The sequence below is a fragment of the Cynocephalus volans genome, chromosome 2, assembly GCF_027409185.1.
Source record: "Cynocephalus volans isolate mCynVol1 chromosome 2, mCynVol1.pri, whole genome shotgun sequence".
NCBI lineage: Eukaryota > Metazoa > Chordata > Mammalia > Dermoptera > Cynocephalidae > Cynocephalus > Cynocephalus volans.
Genome location: NC_084461.1, coordinates 33,516,042 through 33,538,908, shown reverse-complemented (window position 1 = coordinate 33,538,908; position 22,867 = coordinate 33,516,042). Strand labels below are relative to the sequence as shown.

At 34.8% G+C, this 22,867-nt stretch overlaps 1 protein-coding gene and 1 pseudogene across 3 annotated transcripts in view; both read right to left on the bottom strand.

Moving 5' to 3' along the window:
- NIPBL (NIPBL cohesin loading factor) overlaps nucleotides 1-22,867 on the bottom strand; it is a 200,928-nt gene that overhangs the window by 115,774 nt on the left and 62,287 nt on the right. The gene's annotated exons all lie outside the window — the stretch shown is intronic.
- The window catches only part of LOC134370432 (small integral membrane protein 15-like), a 45,259-nt pseudogene continuing 39,173 nt past the window's right edge, over nucleotides 16,782-22,867 (bottom strand).

Below are 22,867 nucleotides of genomic sequence, written 5' to 3'. Positions count from 1 at the left end.
GAATTCCCTGCAGCCACTATGATGGATACCAATAATGTTTGTATCCCAACATTGTAGCTATATCATACTACATATAATATGTAATAGAAGAATATGTTTACATTACTGAGTACTATTATGCAGAAGAAGAAAAGTTATTAATAAGTAAATCAAGCTGAGATTTAGGGTTTCTCAAAAGCAATTTACAGGGCCGACCCCATGGCGCACTTGGGAGAGTGCGGCGCTGGGAGCGCAGCGACACTCCAGCCGCAGGTTCGGATCCTATATAGGAATGGCCGGTGTGCTCACTGGCTGAGAACCGGTCACGAAAAAGACAAAAAAAAAAAAAAAAAAAAGCAATTTACAGAGTATGCGTATTTTTGCTGAGAAACTTTTTTTTATATGAAACTTTACTCACACATTTTTATAATCAGTTTTCTTCCTATTATTATCAATTAATTTGACATGCATTTTATATGAATTGACTATAGCAAAACTTCACATTACTTTAAGTAGTCCCAACTGATTATACAGACAAATTTATCTGTAGAGGCCTGCAGAGCAATTATATAAAGTCTAATCATACCAAGATATGCAAAAATACAAACTATATCAGGAGAAAATAGCCCTGAGCCCTGAAATTTGATTATTTAACTTTTTTTTTTTTTTTACACAGACGCCATGGAGGAAATTTCCAAGTGCTGCTATAAGTTATTTGGGTTCCTAGCCTACCCCCCCACCAAAATAAATTTTATTTCTCATCTTCTTTTACACCGTAAAAGAAATATCTTGTCTCCATGTTCCGTAAAAGGTTGAGACTATGTCTTTATACTATGAGCCTATTTCCTATACAATGGTATCAGATATGGAAAATCAAACAATGACTATTTTATTTCTTTCTAAATGAGGTTTAGGTTTTAAAGAACTATAACATTAAGATCTAGGTCTCAACTTTTAACCAAAACGTATTTGATGATACATAATTAGTCTGAAATATAAAAGGCTTTTATGTGAAAATTACTGAATAGTCCACAAGAGGGCACGCTTTCACTACTGTAAATAGGTGGGAAAATTTAAAAATTAGATTTTTTTTTTACTAGTACATCAAAGGTTGGCCAAATTCTCCTGAATTAATTATTTAACACCATTATAAAGCAACAGATCCTAAAGTGTGCCATTTTTTGTTTAAATATACACACATGGAAACTTTTTTTGGATGTATATAAAATATATGAAAATCTTGGGTACACCAAGAATTCTACATTAATATTAAATTATAAAACTGTGTAATAGTCTTATCAGCCACATCAGTTCTGTTAGCCATTTGGAATTTGGTTGCCCTAAGAATCTTTTCAAGAAACTGGGTATTCTGATTTTTTGATCCTCATATGTGACAGAGTTCCCATGAGCAATTAATTCTTCAAGTCAACTTAGTATGAGAACAAATGGAATATGCTTCAGATGCTTCAGAAAATTCTTCCAATTTAACCGGCAAGGTCCTTAATTAAAGCACCTGAAAGAACAATTCAGAAAGGGTACACACAGAAGATATGCAAAAGATCATGAATCACTTATGCAAAATATGTATACTGATCTCTAATGTGCTCTCAAAGATATTCCAGCAACTCCCTTCTCTTTCCTGTATATTTTCCTCTTACTGAACCATTCCAATCAGTGTAAGATATTTATATGTTGATAACTTCCCCTACTCTCAACAAAAACAAAGCAAAAAAGTCCTTATCTTGACCCCTAAGTCCCCCGCCAACAACTGTTTAATTTTTCTCTTCCCTTTCACAGCAAAGTTCCTTCAGTTGTCTATATTCATCTCTAACTCTTCTACTTTCTCCTGAACCCACACCACGTTTTATTCTTAACATTGCACCAAATGTCTTGTCACAGTCAGTAGTGGCAGGGACATTGCTAAATTCAATGGGCATGCCTCAGACCTCACATGATTTGACCAAGCATTCAACACAACTGATCACTCTCTCTTCCTTGATTAATTCTTTACTCATTTTCCAGAGCAACATGTTCTCCTAGTTTTCCCTCTGACTACACTGGTCACTCCTGAATCCTCTTCTGGTTCCTTTTCATCTTCCTGTCCTCACTCCCTTGATTTCATTCATTCTCACGATTTTAAAATAGCTCCTGTATGCTGATGACTCCCAAATTTACATATCTAACTCTGACTTCTCCTCTGTACAATAGACTCATATATTCCAACTACCTAACTGACATCTCTGCTCTGATGTTCAAATGCAGATCTAGAGCAGAGGTTGGCAATCTTACTATTGACTTTTGAGAGTACTATTTATATGCTCTAGATAAAGGATAAAAGTCCTACATTAGATATATGCAAATATTTTCTCCCAGTCTTTTGCTTGTCTTTTCATTCCCTTAACAGTATCTTTGAAAAGGAGAAGTTCTCTTCTGTGGCTTGTATTTTTGGTGTGGTGTTTAAGAAATTTTTGTCTAATTCAAACTCACAAAGATTTTCTCCTATAAGTTTTATGTTTTCATTCAGGTCTACAATCATTTTGAGTTAATTTTTGCATGAGGTATGAAACAAACTTTTTTTTTTTTCCTTTTTGGAAATAGATATCCAACTATTCCAGCATCATTTGTTGAAAAGACTATGTTTTTACAATGCCTTTCAATTGCCTTTGCGCTGTTTCCTTATGTAAGTGGGTTTATTTCTTAACCCTTTATTCTATCCAATTAATATTGATCTATCTTGATAACAAATACCATACTGCCTTGATTACTGCCACTTTGTAACGAGTCTTGCGATTTGGTACTGTTAGTCCAAATTTGTTCTCCCCTTCCCTCCTGCTCCCAAATCATTCTGGTTCTAGGTTTTTTATAGTTACATACAGATTTTAAAATCATCTTGTCAATTTCTACATAATTGCTGGGATTATGATGGGTATACAAACTTCAAGGAATAAATCCCACTCAACAATAATGTGTTATCTTTTTTTATATGTTGTTGGACTCAATAAGCTAATATTTTGTTTAAAATGTTTGAGTCTATATTCATGAGAGATATTTGTCCCTCACTTGTTCTTTTCCTCTAATGTCTTTGGTTTTGGTAAGAGGATGGTATTGGTCTCATAAAATGAATTGGGAAGTATTCCCTCCTATTCAATTTTTTGGACAAATTTGTCTAGTATTGGTATTATTTCTTCTTTAAATGTCTGGAGAATTTACCAATGAAGCCATCTGGGCCCTGAGTTTTCTTTGTGGGAAAGTTTGGAACTACAATTCAATACTTTTATAGATATAGGGCTATTCAAGCTACCTATTTGTACTTATTAAATGTTTTTAGTTTGTATCCTTCAAGAAATTTTTCCATTTCATCAAAGTTGTCAAATTTATAAGCATAAAGTATAGTATTTCCTTACTGTCTTTTAAATATCTGTAGTGCTGTCACCCCTCTCATTTGTGATACTGGTAATTTGAGCCTTTGTGTTTCCTTAACAGTCTGGTTTCTCAAAGAATCAGCTCTTGGCTTCCTTCACTTTACTGTTTTCCTGCTTTCTATTTCACTGATTTCTGGTTTGATCTTTTTAATTTCCTTTCTTCTACTTATTTTGGGAAAAATTTGCTGTGCTTTCTCTAGTTTCTTATGTAGAAAACTGATGTCACTGATTTGAGCACCTTCTTTTAAATATGGCCATTTAGTGCTATAAATTCCCTCCATGCACTGCTTTAGTGGCACTGCACAAATTTTAATATTCCAGTACACTTCTGACTGATAGTTGGAGAGCAAACATCTTTTCCTCAGTTCTTGTTCCTAGGGGAAAAGCATTCAGTGTTTTACCATTAAGTATGATTTGGTTGTAGGCTTTTAAAAGATACCCTTTATCAGATTAAGGACGTTTCTATTTCACTGAAAGCTTTTATCATGAATTGATGTTGATTTCTGTGAAATCCTTCTTTTATTTACTGCAATGATCATATGCTTTTTCTCTGTTATTTCTGTTACTGTAGTGAACCACATTAATTGATTTCTTAATGGTAAACCAACCTTGCATTCCTTGAATAAACTCTACTTGGTCATAATGTATTATATATTGCTGAATTCAATTTGCTAATATTTAAAAACTTTTTGCATCCATATCCATGAAGGATATTGACTATAATGTCCTTTTCTTGTGATAGTTTTGCAGGATTTTGAAATCAGTGTTGTGCCAGTCTCATAAGATTCAGGTAGGAATTGTTCCTTCTTCCTCTATTTTTTAAAAGAGTTTAAGTACAACTATTCATAATATTTTCTTCTTTTGTATGTTATATAGCACATGCTCTTTCATTTCTGATACTGGTAATCTGCATTTTCTCTTGTTTTTGATTAGTCTTGCTATGGGTTTATTAAGCTTTTAAAAGAACCAATTTGTTTGTTAATTTTCTCTGTTGTATGCTTGTTTTCTATTTCACTGATTTCTGCTTTTAATATTTCTTCCCTTCTACTACATTGGTGTTTATCCAAGAGAAAGTAAAACATGTGTCCATACAAAGACTTATATAGAAATGTTCATAACAGCTTTGCTCATACAGCCTCAAATTACAATCAATTTAAATATCCATCAACAAGAGACTGGACTTTATGGTACACATACGTAAGGGAATACACTAGTAATAAAAAGAATGGGAGTACTCGTGACAATATGGATGAATCTTACAGACATGCTGAGTGAAAAAAGCCAAATACAAGAAAAGCATATATTGTATGATTTCATTTATATTAAGTTCTAGAACAGGCAAAACTAATCAAAGTTGGGCATTACAACAATGGTTGTATGTCTGGTTGCAAAGGGCCATGTAGAAACTTTCTGGTATGATAAAAATGTTCTATATAAGGATGGAGTATTGGTTACATGAGTGTGCCCACTTGCTAAAATTGTAAAGCTAAGATTTCTGTGTTTTAATATATATAAATATTACCAAACTCCAAAAAAAACTTGTAAAAGTAATAATGATAATAACCGAGTGGTGGATGAAGAATGGATGGACACTCATGTTCAATGAACTAATCACAACATACAGGCTTCGATAATATCAAATACCATACATATCCGTTCTGTATATAAAACGAAAAAAATTTTAGTTCTTTACATTCTGTCACTATTGATTTTTCATTAGTAAAAATGAATTTTAAGTAAACTTTCTATGAAACAGATTATTAAATGAAAATGTAATAATACATCTGAGGTGGAAGGCTAATGGAAATACAGAATCAAATAACATTGTGTTATGGTATAATCTCCAAGGTAATGATTCCAAGCATCAGAAGTACTTGAAAACTCTTTAATTAAACCTTAAAATCTCAAAACAGAGTTTTTGCTGCTGTTTTATTCATTTTGTTTCTTGGTTTAAAACGTCTTGGGGTATTAACTAAATAGTGATTTCCTGTGTTCAGAACACGTTATAGCTGATTGAATTTAAAAGTACCTAAAAGAAATAAGAGAAAGTTTATCTCATGTTACAGGGGACTTTTATTGCTGTTTTAAAAATCTGAGTTAAATAGGAAGGAACAGAAAAGAGGGATGTAGAAAGATAGGTTTCTCAAATTAAGTTTTAACACAATTAACTTTTATATATAGCTACAAAAGCAAACTGGACTTAGAAAGGAAAAAAAAAAAAAAAAAAAACCCCAAAACCAGTTTCAATTTCAATCAGAATATTGAATTGCCAGAACCTGAGAAATAGTTTAACTTCTCTTTACCAGTACCTGACAATATGAAGTATTCTTATCCCTGGATGATAAAACTTATTTATTTTTTTTTTTTTGTCGTTTTTTCGTGACTGGCACTCACCCAGTGAGTGCACCGGTCAGTCCTATATAGGATCCGAACCCGCGGCGGGAGCGTCGCCGCGCTGCCAGCGCAGCACTCTACCAAGTGCGCCACGGGCTCGGCCCAGATGATAAAACTTATAAGTGACTAATTTCTTTCTTTTTGCTGATCTGATTTCCTGATTTTAAAATAAATAAATCGCTATGCATTCACCATCATGCACTTAGTACCTAATACCTAGAACAAGGACTGGCAGACAGTGGTTGTTGAGTATACAGCGGTAAACAAAACAGACATTGTTAATATCTTCATGGAGTTTAGAGTTCAGTAGCAATGATATATTGAATAATCATCATGTGACCATTACATATTATTATAAATTCTGTAACAATAATGGAAGATACCTACATAGTGCTTAATGTATGCCTGAAATTGTCCTAAAAGATTTATATATTTTAATTCATTTAATCCTCATCATATGAAATACATACTACATTTACTCTTATCTTTAAGATAATAATAACTGAGGCACATAAAGGTTAAGTAACTTGTCCAAAGTCTGATTCCAGAATCTCTGCCCTCAACATTCCAGAGCCCTACCTCCATTTTAATGAAAAGAAAAGGGCGTTCTGAGAGAAGACAAGAAGGTAACTAAATTTATGTTTGGGGGATCCTCATTAAGGAAATCTCATGAATAAGCGTTAGATAGGCAAAAGGGGAAGAAGAAATGAGGTGGGAAGTTGATTAGCATGTTCAAATCCCAGAAGTACAGAGCCTTAATTAATTAGCACAAAGGAAAAATTATGTGGTGGTACATAATAATGGACTGACCCAAGATTAGAGAGAAAAGGTTCATACAAGTTAGTTCATACCTGGCCTGATTGGCCAAGTCAAGGGGCTTTCAATTTTATTTATTTTGATTCATACCACTTACAAAAAAAAACTAATCTACTGGTTATTTACATACATATCTTAGTTACTGAGCATGGCACAGTTGCTTAGTTTTGAACCTATTTCTCCCTTTTCACATAAAGTTCTGTGTGTGTATGTATATATATATATATTGCCTTAAAAATATTAACTTGAATTACAGTAACTGTTTTTACAGAATTAGACATAGCTTTAAGGCCCTGGAATGAACAATGGTTTTTCCTAAATAAAGTTTGAAAATAACTGCCTCAGAATAAACTTTAAAGGACAAACCTAAATGCTCAGTAAAAAGGCAATTGTACACTCTTCGGTATTTATGAAATGAAAACTTATGTTCACGCAAAAACCAGCACACGAATGTTCATAGCAGCTTTATTTGTGCTATGGTGTGAAGGTGTGCCCCCAAATTTATATGTTGGAAACTTAATCCCCAGTGCAACAATGTTAAGAGGCAGGATCTTTAAGAGTTGATTGGATTATGACGGTTCTGCCCTCATGAATGGATTAATGCCTTTATCACGGAAGTGGGTTAATTACTGTGGTAGGGGGTTCTTGCGTTAGGCTTTCTTCCTTCCTCCCTGCTTGCCCCCTCTCCTTCAAGCCCCTTCCCCATGCAGCTCTCTTGTCCTTCCACTTTCCACCATGGGATGATGCAGGAAAAAAGCCCTCGCTAGATATGGGCTCCTCAACCTTGGACTTCCCAGCCCCCAGAACTGTGAGAAATAAATCTGTTTTTTATAAATTACCCACTCTCAGGTATTCTGTTACAGCAGCACAAAACGAACTGTGACGATGTGTAATAGCCAATAACTAAAAACAAACCAAATGTCTTTCAATGCATAAGTGGTTAAACAAACTGTTGTAGATCCATACCATGGGATGATACTCAACAATAAAAAGGAACAAACTACTGATACATACTACAACTTGGATGATCTAGTGGGAAAATGCTAACATCAAAAGGGTACATACTGTATGAATCCATTTATGTAACATTCTTGAAATGATGACATCACAGAGACGGAGAACAGATTAGATTAGTGGTTGCCAGGGGTTAAAGACTGGGAGTGCAGGTATGTAACTATGAAGAACCAGCACAAGGGAGTGGTGCTTGCAGTGATGGTGTACCTTTGTATGTTGTGTGTAGTGGTAGTTACATGTAACTACACGCACAATAAAACTGTATAGACCCCACACACATACACAACCACACACGAACAGTGCATACACAGCTGGTTAAATCTGAACAAGTTCTTGAATTGTATCAATGTCAACTGTCGGGTTTTGTAACTGTAGTATAGTTATGTAAAATATTCCTATTGGCAAAGGCTGTGTAAAAAGGGTGTACTCAATCCCCCTGTACATTTTTTTCCCAACTTCCTATGAAATTACAATTATTTCAAAATAAAAAATTCAAAAAAGTAATTATAGTCTGTGTTCTATATAGTTTCTAGTTCATCTGCATTACAGACTTTTATTACTAAACAAAATTAAAAGTTCAGATTAGCTGATTTAGAAACTTTGCTGAGTAATTTATAGGCAAAGTCTTTTTCTGAAGGTTTTAAATGTTTTAACATTTTTTAGGCTGAAGTGGTAACTTTTAATTTTGATATAATTTCAAAAAAAAAAAGTTACATGATTAGTACAAGAAACTGTCATAATCTTTATCCAGACTTATAAACGGTTTACATTTTGCCCCATCTGCTTTAACATTCACAATCTCAGTCTCTCCCCCTCTCTCTACCTCCACCCACTGTGTGTGTGTGTGCCCAAACCATTTGAGAGTTGGAGACATGAAAGTCCATTCTCCTAAATACTTCAGTATCTGCTGACTTAAACAACAGTCTCTCCACCTCCTCCTGGAACCAGTGGGCTAGGCTGGACATGCTAGTCTCTTGGAGATGGGAGAGGTACAAAATTGCAAGCCCAATCCTGCAGGTGCTTTTCAAGCCTTTGGTCATGTCATACCTACTAATCCAATGGTCAAAGCAAGTCCTGTGGCCAAATCCAAAGTCCTTGGCCAAATCCAACAAAGTGGGAGGAACTGCATAGTCACATGGCAAAGAACTGGGGATATTAATGCAATCTTCATACCCACTGAACCCAAGGTTTTCAGGGATGGGAGGTGATATTTAACAAGCTCCTCAGGTGATTCTGAGCATGCTAAATTTGAAAATCAATGGACTCTATAATTTACTGGGCCCTACCACACAGTTTCTAATTCAGTAGGTCTTGGGTAATACCCAAGAATTTGCATTTCTAACAGTTTTCCCAAATGATGCTGATGCTGCAGATCCAGGGACCACACTAATAACAACTGGGCTAGGAGACAGGGAAAAATTTCTGGGGAATGTGTCACCTGTAATGAATTCTGAAAGCTTGGTAGGGAAGAAGAATGCGAAGGGTGTTCTGGGCAGAGGGAAAAGCAAAGGCAAATAGGTGTGAAACTGTATGACAAGTTTAACAAATTTCAAGTTCTTCACGATGAATAGAATTGAAAAGTGTGGAGCATGAGGAAATTTAAAAAAAATAGGTAGGAAACGTCATGAAAAAGCCCTGTGTTAAAAAGTCCAAATACGACTGAATGCTACAGGGAGCCACAAGAGGATTTTATATTGGGAGAATAATATACACTGATGCTGGTATTAAGAACATTCTCTACAGAAGCACTGTGGAGGATGTAGATGGCACCAAACTGTAGGTAGGAAGAACAATAAAAGAGGAAATATACTAATGAAGCAATGAGACTCTGAATCAAGACAGGGCAAGGTACAAGTGAGAAAAAGATGGATATACAAGATCAAAGAGATAAACCTGGTAACCAGTTGGATGTGGAGGATGAGTGACAGGAAAGCAACCAGGACAACATTCCGGGTCTGCCTTGGGCAACTGAGGGTGTAATTTACACATAGACACACATCCACCCTCCACACACACCCCCCGACACACGTTCATGAATATACACATCAGATGCTGCTTCATACCATGAGGAGCTGAGGCAGTTTATCATAAGAATACATTTGGATAAAGAAAATAAATAAAACTGGCACATAGAAAAGCACATACTATTGTTCTCTAAAACTACAAGAGTTGGCTCTCAAATGAGGCTTGTTTACTAGTTAGTAAGGCAAAGAAGAATAAAAGAGAATCAGTAGTTGTTCAGAAGTACAGCTTTTCCAAGACACTGTACCCCAAGAGAAATTTCACCAGTAAGTCCTCTTAAACAAGACTCTGGGTGACATAATGAAGAATGTCCTTGATAGACAGTGTCCCTAAAAAAACCAAAGATGTGTTTTGGGCAACCTTTCCTTTTCTTCTTTTCTTTTTTTAAAAAAAATCACACCTTAAAAGCACAATTCAGTAAAAACAAAGCTACAAGGCATCAAAATAATACAATCCATGCACACAGATCTCTAATGGTATGGTTTAACCTAGGAGTAAAATTTAAAATTTTCAGACGAATGGACAGAATTCAGAGGAATGGCAATCCTTTAGTCAGTCCTCCGTTAGCCACATTTTCTCCAAATTGGGCACGTGAAAAGTTTAGATGTCTAAGAGTAAATGATTGAATGTAAACGTTCGGTATTATTAAGGTCAGAAGTATATGTTTTATTGATCGATCAATGCAAGAAAAAATGAGAAGCTAATTTTATAAAGTTTAAAAAGTTAGTTTAAAAAGTTTAGCCAAAATATGTTCTACTTCTACACAGAAACCTCAGGCACGTTAGAATTTTCTTTAAAATAACTGGACTCTGCTCTAATACATGAATGACTAGATCAAATGATTCTAAATTTTAAAACCAGTGCTTCTAACTATAGATAAACGCTATATATTGTTTTCATAATCTGAAAGCCAAAAAGTTGATAAAACATCTCACACTCCAGGCAATACTTTGTAATGCCCATTTTGTTTAATACACGACAAATTCTCCTTTACAGAAAAAAAGTCTCTATATGAACAAATTTATTAGGCTGCCGAAGCGTAGGCACTATATAGCCTATACTTTGAGGTACAGAGGGGGAGAAAGGAACCATGATAGTTCCTTTACAATCTTCTCCTTCATTCCATTTAATCTTCATAACAACCAATGAATAAGTCTCATTATCCTCATTTTAAAGATGAGAACATTGGGCAGTTCATTTAAGTTTGTTTTCTTCCTATCTTAAAAGGAGGATAATAAGACTTACTTGGGTCAAGATAAACTTGAAAATAATGAAATGGTTATCCACAAGGACAGTAGGAATGGGACAGTGGTGAGACTTCTGAGTATATCTCCCTAATATAATTTTGACTTTATTGACCTTTAAACTGTTTATATATTATACATACTCAAAAAAATAACATTATTGATTAATGAATAAAAAAGCAAATCCTAAAATGGAAGACAAACAGCAATGAACCTAACCATGTATCAAATAATAACATAATCACACAGGAAAAAAATTTAATTCAATTAACTTTGGTGACAGTATTCTGACTACACAATTACTGGGTGTTAGTGGGTTGAAATACAGACCCCCTCCCCTGTAAGTCTACTGGGACCCTACAAATGTGACCTTATTTGGAAAAAGGGTCTTTGCAAATGTAATAAAGTTTCTCAAGATGAGATCATCCTGGATTTAGGGTGGGCCCTAAATCTAATGACACATATCCTTATAAAAGATAGAAGAAGGAGACACAAAGACAGGCAAAGAAGGCCATGTGAAGACAGAGGCAGAGACTGGAGTCATGCAGCCATAAGTCATGGAATGCCTGGTGCCGATAGAAGCTGGAAGAGGCAAGGAAAGATTCTTTCCTAGAGTTTTTGGAGGGAAAATGGGTCTGCTGACACCTTGGTTTTGGACTTCTGGCCCCTAGATCTGTGAGAGAATAAATTTCTGTGGTTTTAAACCACCAAATTTGTGGTAATTTATTACAGCAGCCCTAGGAAACTAAGATACTGGGATATATTCTAAGGATAAAAAGAATTAAAAAGGAATCTTGAATATTGTGTTTTGTGTTGGCAGTAGTATTGATATAGCAATTCTAATACAGTGTGGTGTCATGGAATTCAAGTGAGGAGCATCTTCAAGAAGAATAAAGCCACAATTTTATCACTCACTACTGATATATGACTATTGGAGTTGGCAAGATGTAAGTCGGGTGACCTTGAGAAGACCCGTTTTGAAAGTGGTGGAATATGAGAGCAGAAACTTGTTTCGGACAGGTTTAAGAAAGAATGAGAGAAGAGGAATAAGACAGTGACTACAGACAACTAAAACGGGTAGCTGAGAATTTGAGCAGAAGCAGGAAGAGAAAGTAGGGTCAAGAGAAGGGTCTTTTGTTTAAAATGAGAGAAATAACATCAAGTTTGTATGCTCATGAAAATGAATAATTAAGTGGATAGAAAAAAATGATAATACAGAAGAAAGAGGAGAATTAATACCGTTGAGTATGTGTAAGAGAGTGAGACCTAGTGAAAAAGGGGAGGGGCTGGCTTTAGGAACCTGGACAATTCATCTATAGTAATAGAAAGCAAGGCAGAGTACTCCTGGGTACAGAGATTGGTAGGTAGACAAATAAATAAATGCAAAATCAGGCGCTTGTGAAAACTCTTTTCTGATTGCCTCAATACTCTCAGTGCAACAGGAAATAAGTTCATCATCTAAAATTAAAGACTTGGAGAAGGAGATATTGGCAGGTTTTCGAAGAGAAGGAAGAATGTCTGAAAGAGTCATCTAGGAGAGTGAATGAATCAAAGAAGTGTGGTGCAACTACTGGGTCTATTGCCATTAATTTAAAGTGAGACCAGTCGTCATGGTTTTATTTCTCTCAGTTCCATTCTGTTGCAAGAGTGAGATTTAACCATGGTTGTAGTTTTACCAAGACAAAAAGAAAGGTGGACAAAGGAACTGAATATATATGCAAGGGAGTGATTATGATCAACCTTTAAATTTAAGATAAAAGGAGGAAAGTAGGGTCAAGATGGCAGAATAGACAGTCCCCAGCATCACTCTCTCCCACAAATCAACCAATTTACAACTATAAAAATGTAACATCAGCCAAGCTGGGGCCGCTGGAGCTCAGGGGAAGAGGAGGAGAGACCTACGGAGTTCATGAAGATGGGAGAAACCACGATGAGAGAAAGAAAAAACTGCTCTGAGTGTTTCAGGCTGTGGTTGCTTTAAAGCTGGAGCTGCTGAGCGCATGGAGCAGGAGCTGGCAGAAACCACAGCTGTGCCTTTCAGATGGAGTTACTTGGAGGTGGCAGGGGAGAAGAGGACCTTGGTGGCCCCCAGGACAGCAAGACCATTAATAGGGTTCCTGTGGACCCATGCAGGAGTGAGGAGCTAGAACAGCTGGAAAAGGAGAGCCATTCAGAGGCCGGTGAGTCATCATAAGGGACCGGCACACAGCCCATTTCATGGGAAGTGTTTGGAACATGGGTGGTGGGGGGAGACAGGCCCATTGGGAGAACACTGGGACACAGCAAGGACAGCCGATCTGCCCCCCAATCAGTGCAGGACTACTCAGAGGAGACTGGTCGGGAATGCAGGATTGCATGGGGTGCAGTTTGATGAAAAAACTCAGGGTTTCTACACAACCCGGGTGCACCGAGTCTCTGGAGAGCCGGAAGTACCTATAAGGTCAACCATTAAACCCTGAGCCGCACAAAGAGCCTTCCCTAGGGAAACAGCAGCAAAGCAGCAATTTAGCCCAACAACACAGCTCAAGCACTGGTTCCCACAGGAAGTTCCCCTGTGTTATAAGTAAGCAAAGGACAAAAAATTAGTTCCAGCCCAGGCACACCACCAGTGCCTTGGGGCCCCTGCCAGAGGACATGAGGCATGGAGTGGGGACAGGACCCCCACCCAGAACCCCTCACACCATCAGTGCCTTGGGGCCCACCTGGGGACCCAAGGCATGGATCGGGGACTGGACTCCCCTCCCACAACCAGGCACACCATGCCAGTGCCTCAGGGCCCGCCTGGGGACCCGAGGCATGGAGCCAGGGACCAGATACTCCCTACAACCAGGCACACTGCCAGCACCAAGGAGCATGCCAAAAACATCACCTCCACGTGGGTGGCCCACCACAGCCACCACAATAACCATGGCTGCCGCGAAAGCGGCTAGACGTCACAACTACCATGCAGATGGTCAACCAGCCACTAGAGTGCACTGACACAAGGAAAGTCACCAGCAGAAATAAAGAAGAGGATGTCTCTCTCCACAAAGCCCATTCTAGAGTGACAGAAGAAGCATCTGCTCTATGATAATACTGGGGGACCTGATCACACCTCTCAACATTGGACAGATCATCTAGGCAACAAATCAACAGAGTTACCATTATTCTTTCAAAAGGAGGGAAGAAACCTAGGGTAATTAGAGGGAGGAGGGAAAGGGGAATGGGGAGAGATTGGACAAGAGGCATAAAGAATAATTATGACTAATAACAATATATATGCTAGTAATATTGATTTGATCAACATATCTCAATGCTGAACCCCAAAAATATGTATAATCAATTTTGATTCAATAAAAATTAAAAAAAAAAAAAAAAGAGGAAAGTAGAGACATCAGGATGAAGAGTGATAGTATTGCAACGTTCAGTACTTGTGGTGAATGAGTCCTTCTATCCCACAACTCATTTATCCTTTGGCTTTGGTGACTCTGCTCTCTTCATTTATTTTCATGGCCTCTGAAAGACCTCTGTGGCTTCATTATGCAGGAATTCATTCATGATTCTTTACTGGCACTGCAAATTCTTTCATAACCAATGTGTGAATGTGTCAATATGCCTGACAACCATTTCCCTTAAAGTTTTAGCACCTCAAATATTTCTAAAATGAAAATCACTTTCTGTAATATTACAATTCCTAACATTGCTCTCATTCATTAGTAATCCAAAATCTCAGGTTATAAACTATAAAGTAGAACCATTTTAAGTCAGGGACCATCTGTATTGCTATTTTTCTCTGTATACCTAAACAAATTCTACTTATCTTCTATTCCTCTATCATAATTTCACTTACCATCCTTCAAGTTCCACCTCTTCCTTGTAAGTTTTCTTTTTACTTCACAATCTTTTCCTTTAATGAACTCCTGTATTACATGCACACAAGTCAGCATCTGGCCATGTATAGTTACATTCTCTCTAATCATTTCATTGGCATCTCATTGGCATGCAAGGGCAGAATCTTGTCTCAATAAATTTTATTCCCACAATACCTAGCACAATTGCTGGTCATATGGTTACCAGGTTAAAGTGAAATGTAGACAAGTGGGAAACTTCTAGAGAATGTATTAGATGAAAAACTCAAGACCTTATGCAATCAAACTCTAGGTCAAAGGGTTTGAATTCTGGATGCTGAGCAAGTTCATATATTTAAGACGATGACACTGGGGAGTCATATGCCAACATAAATCAAGTATCTTAAAACCATAATCTTCACATGTTAAGCTTATATTAGCAGCCCCATGTTTTTTTATTGGAACGGGAACCATATCTTAACAGGGACCTACCAGTTAAACTCTAGAAATTACCCCTGCCTTTAATACTCTTATTAAGAAGGATGGAAAAAAATGAGGGTTGAACTTTTACACAGACTGGAAACTTAAAATCCTCAAAAAAATCTAGAATAAAATCCAAAACAGATCAATGGAAAGCTAGTAATATTAGTAACATCTTCCTTATCAAACACAAATGCTGTATAGCTAAGGAGGGAACAAGGGAAATTAAATAATAAAAAACAGTTGATATCTGCACTGAATTAAGTGGAATCTGGTAATTTTCACTATTGGTTCCTGAAACCATTACCTAAACATCTGCTCAACCTTAGACTTACTTGTATTAAAAAATTAAATTCTATATAAAAAATTATCATTCAACAGATACTAAACACAAACTTCTACTTTCAGCAATTATGGATCCTAATTTACAGTCCTTTTCCTTTTTTTAATTAAAAAAGTATCAAATTTATTTCAATATCTGCTCTCATTTTAAAATTAGAATTTTTGGAAAATTTTTTGTAACTTTTGACATAATTTCCCCTTTTCACCCAATTACTACTACGCCCAACAAAAATTTTCCAAATGTTGTTAAGCCTTTCTTTACTGCTTTATGAAGTATACTCTTTAAGCGTTCTTTAAAAGAAATTTTAAATTTTAATTTTCACTTTGAACATGTTTGATCAGAAAGTACAGGACATCACTATCGCATGAGTTAAAACAAAGAATGGAATTAAAAAACAAAAGTAATGTCTATATAAATCAGCAAATTATCTAATAAAACATTTTAACTATTTTACAGTTCTACTTAGCAAAATAAACTGGTTCAAAGGTACTAAAGCATTAAGCATTTACTGCAAGCTTTAAATCATAGTGTTACTCTTTTCAGTATGTCATCTCTAAAAATGACAGTGTTCATAAGTACAAAAACTCTTAAACCCAGTCAAAGATAAGAGAATTCTTCATGAAGTTAGGTTTCAAAAATGCAGAATGTCTTGACAATTACCAGTTATTTCAAAGGCTAAAATCAGAAAAAGGCAGAAAAAAGAAATATTCATTAATACTATTTTGCTTTGAGAAAGCCAGAAATGATTCTCTTCCAAGAAATAAGCAATAATGATAAAAGATGTGATTAATATACTATATGTCTTTTAAGCCAAAGTGCACTTTTCACCTCGAAGAGGACAATTCTGACTTTTATATTCTTAATTTCCTTTGTCCAAAACAGGACTCCATTTTAAACCATTATTTGAATAAAGTTTATAATATAAAGTCACTTTTCTCCACTGAATATTTTCATTTCAGTACATAAGCTGCTAAATGGCAAGTGACTAGATCAGTTATAAAGAATTTGTAGTATAATAAGTGCTAATTTACAAAAACCATCAATAGATAACAAACTACATTCAATCCTAAAGGTTACTACAGTAGTGAGGTCAGAACTAACTTAATTATTCCATACGGTCAGATTTCATTTACTAAATAATACTGTCATGAAATCTAAAGAAACCTTAGTGGGTTCTTCCAAAGCTGCATAATTTTCAAAATGATTTTCCTCTGGCTGCAGACAGAGCCTGTTCATTCTTTCAATCCTTTTTTAATCATTTAGTTTTTGCAATATTTTCCTGATGATTTTGTTTCTTCTTTTGGTCCTTCTTCCTGGGCTCAATCACCTTGGCCAATTTCAAGGACAGTACAGCACTTGCTAAGAACAGTGCAGTAAGAGCCAAAATAACTGTTATAGGGAGGCCATATGGGTCCTCTGTAGCCCATTCCACGACATACTCAACCCAAGCCTTTATATCAAAAACATCTCTGTAGCAGTCTCAGAAAAACTTATGCTTGAATAGTGATCTCTAACTTTGATCAGATAGAATCACAGAATTTTAAAAGTAGGAGAAAACTTAAGAGTTACTAGTCCACCTTGCCTATTTTACATAAGGAAAAGGAATATTTAAAAAGCTTTTGGGGAGCAATAGTGGGAGAAATACCACTACTACAAAAGGTGTAACAGGGAAACTGGGAGTTTATAATAACTGACTACGAAACTCACACAACAGAACTCTCTATAGGTTCTAACTTGCATTTAGCTAAATTCTACTAAATACTGACAGGGATAGTTAACTACTATGGGAAGCACACTAGAACTGACAATATCATAGCTCAGAAATATTATAAAATAGCCAGAACTACCAATGTATAAAAATTTGAGATTATTTAGAGAACAATACTTTTAAAAAACTTAGTACTACTATTCTAGACAAATCTACTTTAACTTTCATTAAAGGAAGGGTTTTTTTTACTACTATATTGGGATAAAAATTCAACTACAAAAGTAGGTTGTGATAAATTAAGATACATATTGTAATCCCTAAAGTAACCTCTAGGAAAATAACTCTTAAAAATGGTTTAAAAACAAACCAACAGAGAAATTTAAATAGTACACTAAAAGAATATTTAACACAAAAGAAGGTGGGTAAAGGAAGAATGGCAGGAGTAAATCTAATTGGACCAATAACCATATCAAATGGGAACAGACTGAACATGCCACTCAAAAGGCAGAGACTATCACATTGGATAAAACAGTAAAACCCAATCACATACTTGTACTTCTACAAAAGACACACCTTGGATTCAAAGATGCAAATAGGTACTCCATATAAACGGTGTTAACAATAAGAAACAGGGAGTCGCTATATTAGCAGCAGATGATATAGACACTAAGGTAAAAAAGTACTAAAGACAAAGAGGGGTATTTCATAACCATAAAAGAGTCAATACATCAGGAAGATATAACATTTATAAATGTATTCATATGTAACAACAGAGCTGCCAAATACATGAAACAAAAACTGTCAGAATTAAACAATGAAATAGAACTAGAGAGAAAATCGGCAAGGATGTAAAAGACTTCAGCAACACTATCAACCAACTTGACCTAACTTACATTTATAGAACACTCCACCCAAAGACTGTTCAGAATACATATTCCTTTTTAGCACACAGGAACATTCTCCAAAATTTACCACATGCTGGGCTACAAAATAAATTTCAGTAAATTTACAACTGAATCATAAAAGGGTGTTCCCTGACAAAAAAAGAATGAAATTAAAACCCGTAACAGAAAGAAATCTGGGGAAACACATGGTCAAAGAAGAAATCACAAGAGAAATTAAATATTGTGAAGTGAATGAAAATGAAAACACAACACATTAAACTTCACAGGATGTAGCTAAAGCAGTATTTACAGGAAACTTTATAGCTTTAAATGCCTATATTAGAAAAGTAAAGTCGCAAACTAATAACCAAAGCTCCCACAACTTTAGAAAACAGAAAAAGAGCAAACTAAATCCAAAGCAAGAAGAAAAAAGCAAAGATTAAAGTAAAAATGAATGAAACAGAAAACAGAAAAACAAAAAATAAATAAATTCAAACGTTGGTTCTTTAAAGAAAAAAAAATTAGCAAAATTGACAATCCATAAGATAGAAGACCAAGAAAATAAGAAAGAACAGACACAAATGAGAGGAAATTACTACTGACCCTTTAGAAAGTAAAAGAGAATATTATGAACACTTTAAACCAACAAATTAGACAACTGACATTAAAAAGAAGAAATTCTTGGAAAAATAAATCACCAGAATGGACTCAACAAGAAGTAGACAATCTGAATCAACGCCATAACAAATAAGAAAACTGAACTACTCATTAAAAATCTTTACACCAAGAAAAGCCTACGCACACACAGATGGTTTCACTGATGAAATTTATGAAATATACAAGGATACTTCAAAAAGTTCATGGGAACATAGAATTAAAAGATAGTAAAAATCTTTACATGAACTTTTTGAAGTACCCTCATATAAGAAATAATAGCAAACCTTTATAAACTCTTTCAGCAAATATAGGAGAGAACAATTCCCAATTCATTCTATGAGGCCAGGATTATTCTGATACCAAAGACAGACAAAGATAAGCAAAGTACAGACCAATATCCCTCAATAACACCAATATACAAAAACTCTTTAAAAAATATTAGCAAACTGAATTCAGCAGTATATAAAAAGGATTATACATTGTGACCAAGTGGGATTTATCCTGGGAATGCAAGATCGGTAAAACCAACTGAAAATCAATTAATGTAAAACATCATATTAACAGAATATAAAAAACTGAAACCTCATAATCATTTCAATAGACACAGAAAAAACACTTGACAAAATCCAACACCCATTCATTATAAAAAACACAAAAAATTAGAAATAGAAAGGATCTTCTTCAATCTAAAAAAGGGTAAGTACAAAAAGACTACATCTAACTTTCTTTCAAACATCAGGAGAAAAACAAAAATGTCTGTTCTTACTACTTCCACTGATTGTAGTACTGTATATTCTAGCCACGTGCAGTAACACTAGAAAATAATATATTTAAAAATTTTAAAAATTAAAAAGATATTACATGCATTCACATTAAAAAGGAAGAAGTGAAACTATTCATTATCAGATGACATTATCCTACATGTGAAAAATCCTAAGGAACCACTAAAAAAGTACTAGAACTAATAAACAAGCTTAGCAAAGTCACAAGACATAAGATCAATACACAAAAATCAGTTGCATTTCTATATTCTTGCAAAAATGCAATTACAAAAGCAATTCATTCAAAATAGCACCACAAAGAATACTTAGAAATAAATTCTTAAAAAGAAATACAAGATTTGCATTTGTACACTATAACAAAACATTACTGAAAGAAAAAGTTCTAAGTAAATGGAGAAACATTCCATGCTCGTGGATTGGCAGACTCAAAATTGTTAATATGGCAATTCTCCTCAAATTGATCTCTATACTCAACACAATCCTTTTCAAAATCCCAGCTGGCTTTTTTTTGTAGAAATAAGCTTATCTTAATTTTATAGGGAAATATGAGTACAAAGGACCTAGAATAGCCAAACAATTTGGGGGGGAACAAAAAACAACAAAGTTGGAGTATTTACACTACCCAATTTCAAAACATACTATGAAGCTACAGTAATTAAGACAGTGTGGTAATAGTATAAGGATAAGTATAAGGACAGACCAATGAAGATGAAAATCTATAGCCCAGAAATCAATCCTTATATATGTTTGATTTTTCACAAAGATGCCAAAACAATTCAATGAGAGAATGGATAGTCTTGTCAACAAATGGTTTGGGGACAACTGGATATGCATATGTGAAAAAGATAAAAAGAGCTTAGATTGTTATCTCATACCACACACAAAAATTTAACTCAAATGGATCAAAGACCTAAATGTGAGAGCTAGTTATAAGCTATCTTAAAAGAAAATACAGGAGAAAATATTTATGACCTTGGGTTAGTCAAAGAATACTTAGACAACAAAAGCATAAGCCATAAAAGATAAAATTGATAAATTGGGTTTCATGAAAGTTAAAAACTTGCATTTCAAAAGACATCAACAGAAAATGAAAAGACAAGCCACAGACTGGGAAAAAATACTACCAAATCCCATACCTGATAATGACCTTGCATTCACAATATAAATGAACTTTCACAACCAATTAAGGCAACAAACAAAGCAATTAAAAAATGGACAAAAGACTTCCTCAGACATTTCACCAAAGAATACACATGAATGGCTTATAAGCACAAAAAAAGTGTTCAACATCATTATAGTCATTAGAAATATGCTAATTAAAACCACAATGAAATACTTTGACACACCGAAATACCTTGACATACCCATTAAACTGACTATAATCCAAAAGACAGACAATACCAAGTATTAGTGAGGATGTGGTGAAACTGGAACCCTTATACATTGCTGGAAGGAATGTAAAATGGTCCAGCCACTTGGGAACACAATTTGGCAGTTCTTAAAAAGCTAATTTATCTTACAACACAGCAATTCCATTCTTAGAAACCTACCCAAGAGAAATAAAAATATATGTCCATAAAAAGACTTGCCCATAAATGTTCAAGTATCTACTAACTAGTGTATGGATAAACAAAATACAGTATATCAATACAATGAAATACCATTGAGCAATAAAAAGAGAAGGAAATACGGATAATGCTAGGTCATGGATGAACCTCGAAACATGCCAAGTGAAAGAAGCCAGAAGGAAAAGAGTATATATAAGTATGATTCCTTTTATATGAAACGTCCAGAAAAATTTATAGAAACAGAAAGTAGATCAGCAGTTTTCTGGGGAAAGAGTATGGAAGTTGGGAACTGACTACAAATAGGCTTGAGGAAAATTTGGGGAGTGATAGAAAAGTTCTAAAACTGGAAACCACTGAATTATATACTTACGATACATGAACTTTATATTATCTAAATTATATCTCGATAAGGTTGTAAAATAAAATTGCATTTGGAGCTTTTAATCTCTGTTAGCTAGCTGTAAACATTTTTCCTTAGTTCAATATTTTTTCTTGAAAAATATAATTGTACATAATAAAAAAACTTATTATACATATACGAACAATTTCTGGCAACTCAAAACAAACACTATGATTTGGTTATATTAATTAGCTCTAACTTGCACTTGACTAAAGTTTCTGGAGAGGAATAAGAAAAGCAATCGCATATTGTCACTTGCATGTAACAAAAGACTATTTCAGTTACTGTAGAATGATGGTGACATTCAATAAAATCACCGTTTCGAATAAAATCTGCTGTATGAGAGTAGGAAGGCGTCTTACAAATAATCTAGTTCAACCCCTTTGTTTTACAGATAAAAGGAAGCGAAGAGATAAAATGATGTTCAAAATCATACCTTCAAAGTTAGTTGCGAAGCTTCCCAGTCTCCTGACTTTCCTGCTCTTCCTGTGCACTGAATACAATTTTATTGAAAGAAGGAAGTGGTAGAAGATTATAAAAAAAAAATCAGAGGGGAAATATCCAGCCAACAGCTAAGCAGATAATTAATTTTTCACCCCATGAACAAATCTCTGTAAACCCAAATTGTTGATTCCTTTTATATACTACAAAAAGGGAGGGAAACTTTAGAGTCTTTTACATATTTATTATCTCACTTAATACTCAGAACAACCCCATGAAGTAAGAATTTCCTTATTTAATAATTGGAGAAACTGAGATTCAAAATAATTAACTTGCCATGGTTGGAAAACTTGTAAATAATTGAGCCACGATCTTGAAAATTAAATTTATCTGCCTTCAAAGCCTATGCTCATTTTATGCATACTTCTTTTCAGATACTTTAAAGCAGTGGTCTCCAAGACAATTCTTTTCAATAAATATTGTTTGTGCTTACATCTACAGTATTTAAAAATTATGTCTACTGTAAAAGTCACAAATAGACATTTTAAAAGGATGAGATAAAAAATAAGTATGCCTAGAAGTTCTAATTTCCTTTCCACAATGAGCTAAGTTATCTTGCATATACCTCCCAGATGCACTCTACTACATCTTCTCCAATACACATACATCAATTGGGAAACTATTATTGTAAATAGCATGTTTTTTTCCAGTATTGAATACCATCGTCCTTTGTAATGTTCTTTTATTCTTGATACTTTTCCCTTTCTTAAAAGCTTTAATTCCTACATGTCTAACTACATTAAATTCTTATATTAAACTTGAGTTTTGCTGTTCTTATTTATCTTCTTTTATTTCTAGGCTCTTGAAGTAGGAAATACATCCACAT